This window comes from Drosophila kikkawai, chromosome 3L (genome assembly GCF_030179895.1).
Source record: "Drosophila kikkawai strain 14028-0561.14 chromosome 3L, DkikHiC1v2, whole genome shotgun sequence".
NCBI lineage: Eukaryota > Metazoa > Arthropoda > Insecta > Diptera > Drosophilidae > Drosophila > Drosophila kikkawai.
Genome location: NC_091730.1, coordinates 15,086,279 through 15,095,012, shown reverse-complemented (window position 1 = coordinate 15,095,012; position 8,734 = coordinate 15,086,279).

The following is an 8,734-nucleotide window of genomic DNA, read 5'->3' as shown; positions in this document are numbered from 1 at the left end:
GAGTACTTTCCATAGAGCTTATCTTAAATTTCTCCAGCTATTACAAGTAGTTTTTGCTTTAATAAAAGGTATACACTAAGTCGTAGTCCCTCTTTGCCCTTTTTAATTTCATTTCTCAGTTTGTTTTTCCTTTTGCTGTTCTTATCGTTGACCATTTTTGTTTCTGCAATAATTTTATGCAATGCCGGCTGCAACAAAGTGCATTTTAAATGTCTGCCCCATGCGATTTGTGTGTTAATTTTTCATGAGTCAGCAGTTGTTGGGGAAATAGAAGGCAAAAATTAAAGGGAGACATGATCGAAAGAACGAGGGGGAGAGCTCTTATTAAATAAACTCTTTGACGCCGCTACTTTATCCTGCTGATGATTAAGAAAATTGCGAAAATTCCAGCTTTCCGGTATAAGCTTTCAATTAAAATTTTGCTACACAAAAATGGAGGAAAGAGCAAAGAAACATGGTCCACGATAACATGACATCATCTATTATTAGCCGAGCGCTTTAACTCCTCCGATGTCCTTTTTGCTTTTATATATTTTCTTTATTTTCTTTTTTCTTCGGTCCTTTCCTGCTCCCACTGCTACTGGTGCTGCTGGCTAGCCTTTAATCAAACAGCGGGTCATGAATAATTTTATGAATGAAAATTATTTTTATCTAAACAATGTCAGTCTAGGAACAGCGTCAGAAGCCAGGGCAATTACTCAAGTTCAACGAGTTCCATGAAAGTTATTAGCCAATCCGAGACAATCATAAAGCAGCCACCAGCGAGAGGGAGTTAGAGACAGAGAGAAAGAAAGGGACACAGGACTGGATAAAGGAACAGAGACAGCGATAACGCCAGGCTGCAGCTTTTATTTGCCAACAGATAAGATTTATGCACCCATTGTGATGGGCTAGGTAGTGGCTGTACATTCTCATGTATGCACGGTAAAAAATAATACCTCTGGGTAAAAAAATTATATTATAGTACTTATTTATAAGATTTAACTGGGCTTTTTGTAATAAGTTTAAAGCTCCCTTTGAATAATAACATTGTCTCAAATGTAAGCTTAAAAAGAGACAGATTATATATTTTTTTCTCTCTTTTTCTCGTATTGTCTTGACATTATAATTCCCAAGTCAATTGCTAGTCTATGACAAGATCTCTATAATCAGGAGCAAGAACCCACATATTATTATATCTATTTTTTCGTTCAAGAATTTCCAAATACCTAAATACCTATTTCAATACCCAAATTTTCCCTAACTGCACCTTCGTGTGTGACAGATGAAGTTTAATAAACAAGAGCGGCTGTAAAAGTGTGACAGGAGGTATTGTGCAAACAACAAAACTACAGGCCATCCACGTGGGCATAAAAAAGGATATGAAGCCTGTTCTGTTGGGCCTCCAAAAAAATAAACCCACAAAAACCTATGTCAGGAGCCTACGACGTCCTCCACCCTTTTATTCGCTTCTAAAATTCTCCTCTTTTTTGACTTTTTATGCAGCGCTATAAATAAAGCTATAACATCATTTTGAAGTATCTCATTACGTGTTACGGCACTGCCATTTTTTACGACTACAACACACTCTCACCCAGTTGCGTAGTTTTTGGCCCAAAGAGAGAGAGAAGTTCGAGATGAAAGCCAAGACGAGGGGCCATTTATGCAAAACTTTCTCCTTATTCACTCACTTGGCATTCTTGGCAATTAGTTTTTTTTTTCTTTTTTTGTCTTGGTTCCTTCCGCCTCGGACCGCACACATTAGAGATATCCGCAGAGCATCGCTCCTTGCGGGCCAGGCCATCAAAATGATGGTCAACTATCAAATGGCCAGGCGCACACATTTGCACAGCTGCCGCAATTAGCACGTTTCACACATTGATTTTTGGCACTCCTAGGAGGATGTCCTTCCACTCCTCTCACTGTGGCATGTGCCAAAGTGGAAACTTGAGTGGGCCAAGTGATGTGATGGGTTATTAAAATACTTTGCCTTTGCCTCCGCCTCCCTTATAATTATTAATTATGTAATAAGTCGAATGGATGGACATTTGCTGAGCCTTGGATTCTATTTGGCTTTGGGATTCCAGTTTGCCACTCCAGTCACGAGCGAGGAAAGACTGGGATGGAGGCTGTATTAAGGCCCAACGGAAGCTCATTTGGCATTTAAAGTAACGTTGATAAGATGGCGGAAGGAAATATGAGCGCCAAAATGGGGGAGAATGTCTGGGCCGGAAACGAGCATTTAAAGTTTTGTAATATTTAAGATGGAATCAAAAAGAAGCCTAGAAATTGAGCATAGATGTTTGTGCTTAATGTATACAGTCCCATAATACCTTAATTATACATTTTCTTTTATTTTAACTTGTATTTGTTACAAGATTTCCCTAGCTTAGTTCAGTGAAATCAAGCATAACATCTCACTAGACAGCAATATCACTTGAAAATCATGGAAAACACACAAACAATGTCCTAATGTCGTACCACTTTTTTAAAAATCTGTTCAACAAAATGGAATTGCTTCCTCTACTACTGCCTAATGCTCTATCACAAATTTGTTTCATTTACCAGACAGCCCAAAGGACTTTTTACCATTTCCCCCAAATGAACCTCTTGTCTCAAGTGAAACATGTTCCCTTTTGGTTTCCTCTTCCTTGACATCCTTGGAGCCAAGAACATTATCATTGCCATTCGGCTTTGCTGCTTCACATGGTCGTATAACACAGTCTCCTCCAGTAATTTGCATAAAATTTCAATTTTATTTATTTTATAGCCCCCGGAACAATAATGTCCAAAAGAGGAAAGAGAGAGAGAAATGTGCGATAGAACAATGCTCATTTAAGTTTTCGTCAGCAACATTTTTAAATTCCATCTCGACTCGAGATTAAAGTGTGGGCTTAATGTGAGAGATTTCTATGGTATTAGCTGAGAATTAAACGAGTTGGGAGGGCTTCTTACACGCTGGGTACTGTCTAGACTGGGCAAGGGAAACCCTTGGACAGGACCTCAGCTCAATTCAGGGACACACACACGTGCCTGACATCACCAGACAGAATCCAGTTGACGACGACGACGACGACCTCCTGCCTGTCATCGTCACTTTTGCAACTGTCGCCAAGGAGAACTCCTCTAACTAACTCGACACCCACTGAGAAAAATACGACCTTAAATTATAAACTCAATTTTAAATGTTTATTTCAAGGGACCTCCATATGTACAGAGATGTGTTGATAAAAAATAATATTCAAAGCCCCATTTTCTGCCTTTTCATTTACTTTACGTTTAACCATAAAAGTAACATAAATTCAGAATAGTAACTTGATTTTTAGATATCTCGTTCCTTTGCCCAGTGATTGTCGACAAGTTAAAAACACAGAAATTGAAAAAAGGCGTTCGCTGTCAAGAGTTTCTTGCGGAAAACGGTCCCTACTGACTGACAGGATATATATATCGGCAAGGGCCTTGCTTGGTTGTGGCATGCGTGCAAATGCCTTGCCACTTACTTAGTTGCGATCAAGTTAGGGGGCCAAAAAACTTTACATTCTGCACTTAAATGTGCGCCGACAATCAAAAGTGAAACAAGTTTTTGTTGGGCAAGGCAGCGAGCAACCAAGTTCATGAATTTGTTGCATGTTGCACACACATGTTAGTATATGTAAGGGGAGGAAGGAAGTCCTGCCGTTACGCCTTTTGGTTTTAGTTCAGTTTAAAAACTTTTCCCCCAAGCCATAAAAAAAGTAAGCAGTCTTGAAAGTTGCTCCTTGATCGAAGGAAAGAATATCCTAAAATATTATAAGTAAAGTAGTATTATTACAGAATTCTTCAAAAGCCTTCCTTTGAGAAATTCGGAGCAATATGTAAAAGATTATCCTTCTTTAAAAATACATTGAAAAAATTCCAAGATATATTCTTATATCCTCTAAAGGTCGCTTTGTCCTATAGGGTATTCCCTACACTTCAGTTGGCAAGTTGAGTTCGACTTTCTTCCCTTTTTTTTTTTGTCAGCCCCCGCAGCAATTTGCCACATGTTTTGCAGGCAAATTAACGAGAAGAGCATCTTTTCGCAGTCTTGGCTGAATTCGGTCCTTAACTCCCTCCTCCATGCCCCCTTGAGTTGGAAAATATTTGCCAAACAAATTAAAATTTACATTGATACCCGAAAAAAAAGTACACAAAAATAAACCAAGTCGAAATAAAGCAGAGCTCTTCTTGTTGCTGACTGCACTTGATGTTGATGTTTTTGAGTGAAATTACACGGCCATCGCCATTGGCAAACAGAGCGCAACGAGCCAAGCTGAAGCAGGAGCCAAAAGCCCGAAAGTGGAATAAAAGTAAGGCAAATGCAAACACAAATAAACAATCCGAAGGATGCACAACTGCAGGACGTGCAGCAACTTTTGCTGGCGGTGGTGCCACTGTGGCACGTTTCGCATGGAAAATACTTGCGGCATCGTTCAGTCGCTCATTTATTCCATTCGGTAATTTTATTTTTCCTTTTTTTTTTTTGTTTTTGTTCTTTGCCCCAATCAAATTTGCTGGATGGGGAGTGTGTGGGAAGGTGACGCTCGCTACTAAGCTCAGATATCATCTCTTGATTGCAATCGCTCACGTTGGGACAACAGTGCGTATGATTAATTCCAGAGAAGAGTCGCTTCGTCAGCAAGATGGACTGTTGATAAAAAGTTTAATTGAATTTCATGCAAATTGCATTCATGAATTTGTTTTTAATTAGAAAACTTGCCCAGATCTCAGAGCTTTCTGAGAAAAACTATGAATATGAAGAGCAAAGCTTGCAGGGAATGAAAATATTTGTATATCCAAGTGACTGTCATGCTTTACATTTTTACATTTTTCAAATGAAATCCTTTTTCTCTTGGAGAGATTTATGGCTTCTCAACGGGTATATCAGTTTGACCCCAATTAAAAACCAAAATAGCCCCCTAAATTGCATCTAGCATTCGGCAAAGGCAATGTACCACCAATGATAGATAGTAATTACAAGGAAGTTATACTCGTTGTGTGTGTGCTTGGGACATTTTGTCTGGTTCAATTACTGGTCAAAATGTTAAAAGTTTATTGCAGACAGGACATAGCCCGCAAACACTTGTGTATATATCTGCAGGCAGATAAATTGGCAAATGCCAGCACAGCTCTAAAAACTGAATCAAAAAGTAAACTTTTATATGGCAAACTTTTAGCCCCAACTACAATCTCCAATTACAAACGGGGGATCAACGAAATGCACAGGCCAGTAGTACTCGTATAATTCAGGGAAGTGCCTCCTTTAAAAGGCCCACAAGGGAATCGAGTTCGAATTCTCCGGCCACCCCTCCCCAAATTTTCCACACATTTCTCCAGGGGTCTCAATTCCACCTACGGAAGTGGGTAGCATCAGAGGCAGCAGCAGCAGTTCAGCAGTTCAGCAGTTGCAGTTGCACGAGTTAACCAAAAACGGAAATTTATGACCAGACAAGATCCGATATACGGTAACAACACTGCTACGGGGGAATAGTGAGCGACTGCACTGTAAAAAAATATATTTTTAAAATAATAATGCCTTTGTTGGGCATAATTTTGGTTAGAAAGGTAATAAAGGAGTTATTTCCAGGAACGAGATTCAATGTGGAATCATTCGTTCGTTTATAAACTCTTTTCAGCAAAAGCAATTAAGCTTCATTTTTGTATCCCCTTTATTTTTTCGCAGTGTAGGAATGCTGGGGCATTTCTGCAGTTGGTGCACACACAATTGTCTTGGCATTACGCACAAGTAAAGTGCGTTTTTGGGTTGTCCAATCGTAAATTACGATTGTTTGGGGGCGGCTCAAGTGCGAAATGCCCGCCGGCTTCCGGTGGCTTCGATAAGCCTCCAACCCCGTAGGAGAGTATGCTGTACTGCCCCATAAATCGAAGAATTTGAATTATGAAATCTTCGTTTCCTTTTCGCCTCCTCAACCTGCTGCTCCTGGCTGCTGCAAATTGAGTGCCAGCCGGGCAATTGAGCTGTCGAGCGCCGGCAACGGCACCGGCGCATATACAATCGGTTTATCCCGTCTGTCAAGAGCGAGGCACCCCCGCCATTAGTCAGTATATGACAATGCATAAATTATACGAATTATTTATGAACTGGCAGTGGAAACATTTTGGCCACAAATAAATGAATAAACCAAAGTGAAAGTCAAAGCCAAAGCCAAAGAAAAATAAAAGAAAAAGGGCGCCAGAAAAGAGCAAACTCATTGTGGCAATAATCATAAATTTCTTGGTTAATTAATTTATTGGGATTGAGTGCGTTAGCCACGGTGGCCTCTTGGCCCTTGATTGTGACCCTGGCAAACACTTGATTAAGTAAATTAACTAAATATCAACCTAAACAATTGCATACTTAGGTGAACACAGCAGGGAAAATATGGGATAAAGCCATAAATCATGGCAGGCTTTGAGGCGTGACCTACGAAATCAAGTGGATTAACGATGAACTCTTCAACTAAATCAAAAGGGGGTTCAGAATGGGGTTCAATATCTTAGTTTTATGACTATTAATATACCGAGTTGATTAAGTTAAATATATATTATGAGCTTAATGAACTGTGAGCAATAAATCATAGGGGATCAAAGAAAGGACCTTTTGTAAGTTATACAATTAATTTCTGATATAAAATCACCGACGTTTTATTCACATTTATTGACCCAATCAAAATTCAATTTGAACTAAATATGTAATTAACCTTAACCCTTTATTTACTGCCAATAAGCAATTACAAATTCATTGTTCGATGCTCGTGTTTAATTGATCCTAGCACAGAAACCAATTATTGTCTATTTATTGTAGAATTTCTGCTCATAACCATAATCAAATTTGCACAACTTACCAAACGTGGGGGAAATGCTTTACCTTTCAATAAAGTGCGGCCTTTTGCGGCACAAAGCTCTGGTTTACATTCGTAATTTTCTGGAATTTTTAATTGTTATATGCAGTGTGTAGAGAGATGTAGGTTTTTAGGCTTTCTGCAGGTTTAGCCCCCCCTTGGAAACCTGAATGTAAATGTATATATATGTACATATATTCAAATGCAAATTTTCAGCACTGCTGTATAATTAGAGGAAATACATATAACACACACATGCGAAGGCAAGGCACACTCGCAGACCACCCGCTTATATAATAGTCAAATTCATTAGCCAAAGAAATGTGTTGTTAAAACCGCAAGCCCAGAAAAATGCAACGAATGTGAAACTTTCTGGCACGAATAATTCATTTGAATTAGATTTGCAGCAGAGAGCTGGAAAAACCCAGGGAAAGCCCCATTCGGGAAAAAGAGCTCCATGGAAACCGCCGCAAAACGAAAATGATTTCTTAATGCAATTTCTTACACACTCTTCTATATATATTTTTTTTCTTCTACCAAACCCCGGAGCCATTGTTCGGGCTTAAATCTCACTCGCACTTTGGCTCCAAAGAGGAGAAATTCCTGCCGAAAAAATAGCAGCACATAAAGCATAATAGCGGCGGCCAACTTTCCCCCACCGCTTTTCCTGCCATTTCCTCAGATTTTTTTTTTTTTTTTGCTTTTTTGCGGAGTTGCATGCGTATCAGGTCGAGACTTCCGGCGGTGTCTTTGTGAAGCTGATCCCCGGCTCAAGGACTCGGCTGACAGGTTGAAAGCATCATATATAGTGCTTTACCATATTGTTTATTTATTTGCTTTACTTTTTCCCAGTCTCTTCCTTTTTTATTTTATTTTTTTAGGGGGAACGACAAGAAATAAAGGCTTCTAGGAAATGGGCAACCCTTTGGTTCTTTGTTCAGCTGCCGTTCCGCAAGAGCAACTATCATTGGCCGTCATAAATATTTATCAAACTGAAGGTGAGCTGCTTTTCCACTTAAGGTGTCCTCTCCGGAAAATGTGACCCAAAAAAAAAAGAAAGGAAGCAAGATCCGGTTGCGAGAAAAAGAATTAAATTTAATTTGCATATGTTAAGTGGCAGAGGCAATTAAAGCCACGTCGAAGGAAAAGGCTGAAAGGAGGTGAACAGCAAGGAAAAGGAGGTGAAAGGACAAAGGACACGCCCGCCCTTTTGATTGAGATGTGAAAAGGGACACAAAAGGGAGCCGCAGAAAAAGCGGAGGCTGGCGGTAGAAGTGGGAAATCATAATTGGCTTCCAAATGCTTGAACTCAATTATGTGCGCACAATTTTTGGGCCACGACAACGAAGACGGCGCCGACAACGATGTCGCTGCCGTTGACAGGCAAATTATGGATTCAAGGCCAATACACGCACACATTTCCCCTTCGCCAGCGCCAGCGAAATGGCACTTTCACTTTGGGGAAAGCTCAAGACAATTTGCATGGCGAGAACAAGGGGCTGGCAAGGATCGCCTCCTGCCCGGCCCCCAAAGGGAAAATGGCACAACAAGGGGTGGGGCCCCAGTAGACATGATAAATTACTCAAACATAAATTAAAGATAAATCATGGCTGCAGTTCCTCACACACACCCACCCATACACGCATACACGATTGAAATGCACAAGGAAACTTGGCCAAATGCAAATTAAGGGTCATGCTGTGGCCAAGGAGTGTGAAGGCAGCCAGGATATGGCTTGATGGCAGTCACATGCAGTCGAGGGGAAAGACAGCGGAAGGTAATCACACTTGGGGAGACAGTTGAGCAGGAAGAAGCCCCCAAATGGCAGCCAGAAATGGAAAGTCCAGGAACAGGATTTCGGGTAATCATAGCTTAATTTAAGCTTAAAGTCGTAA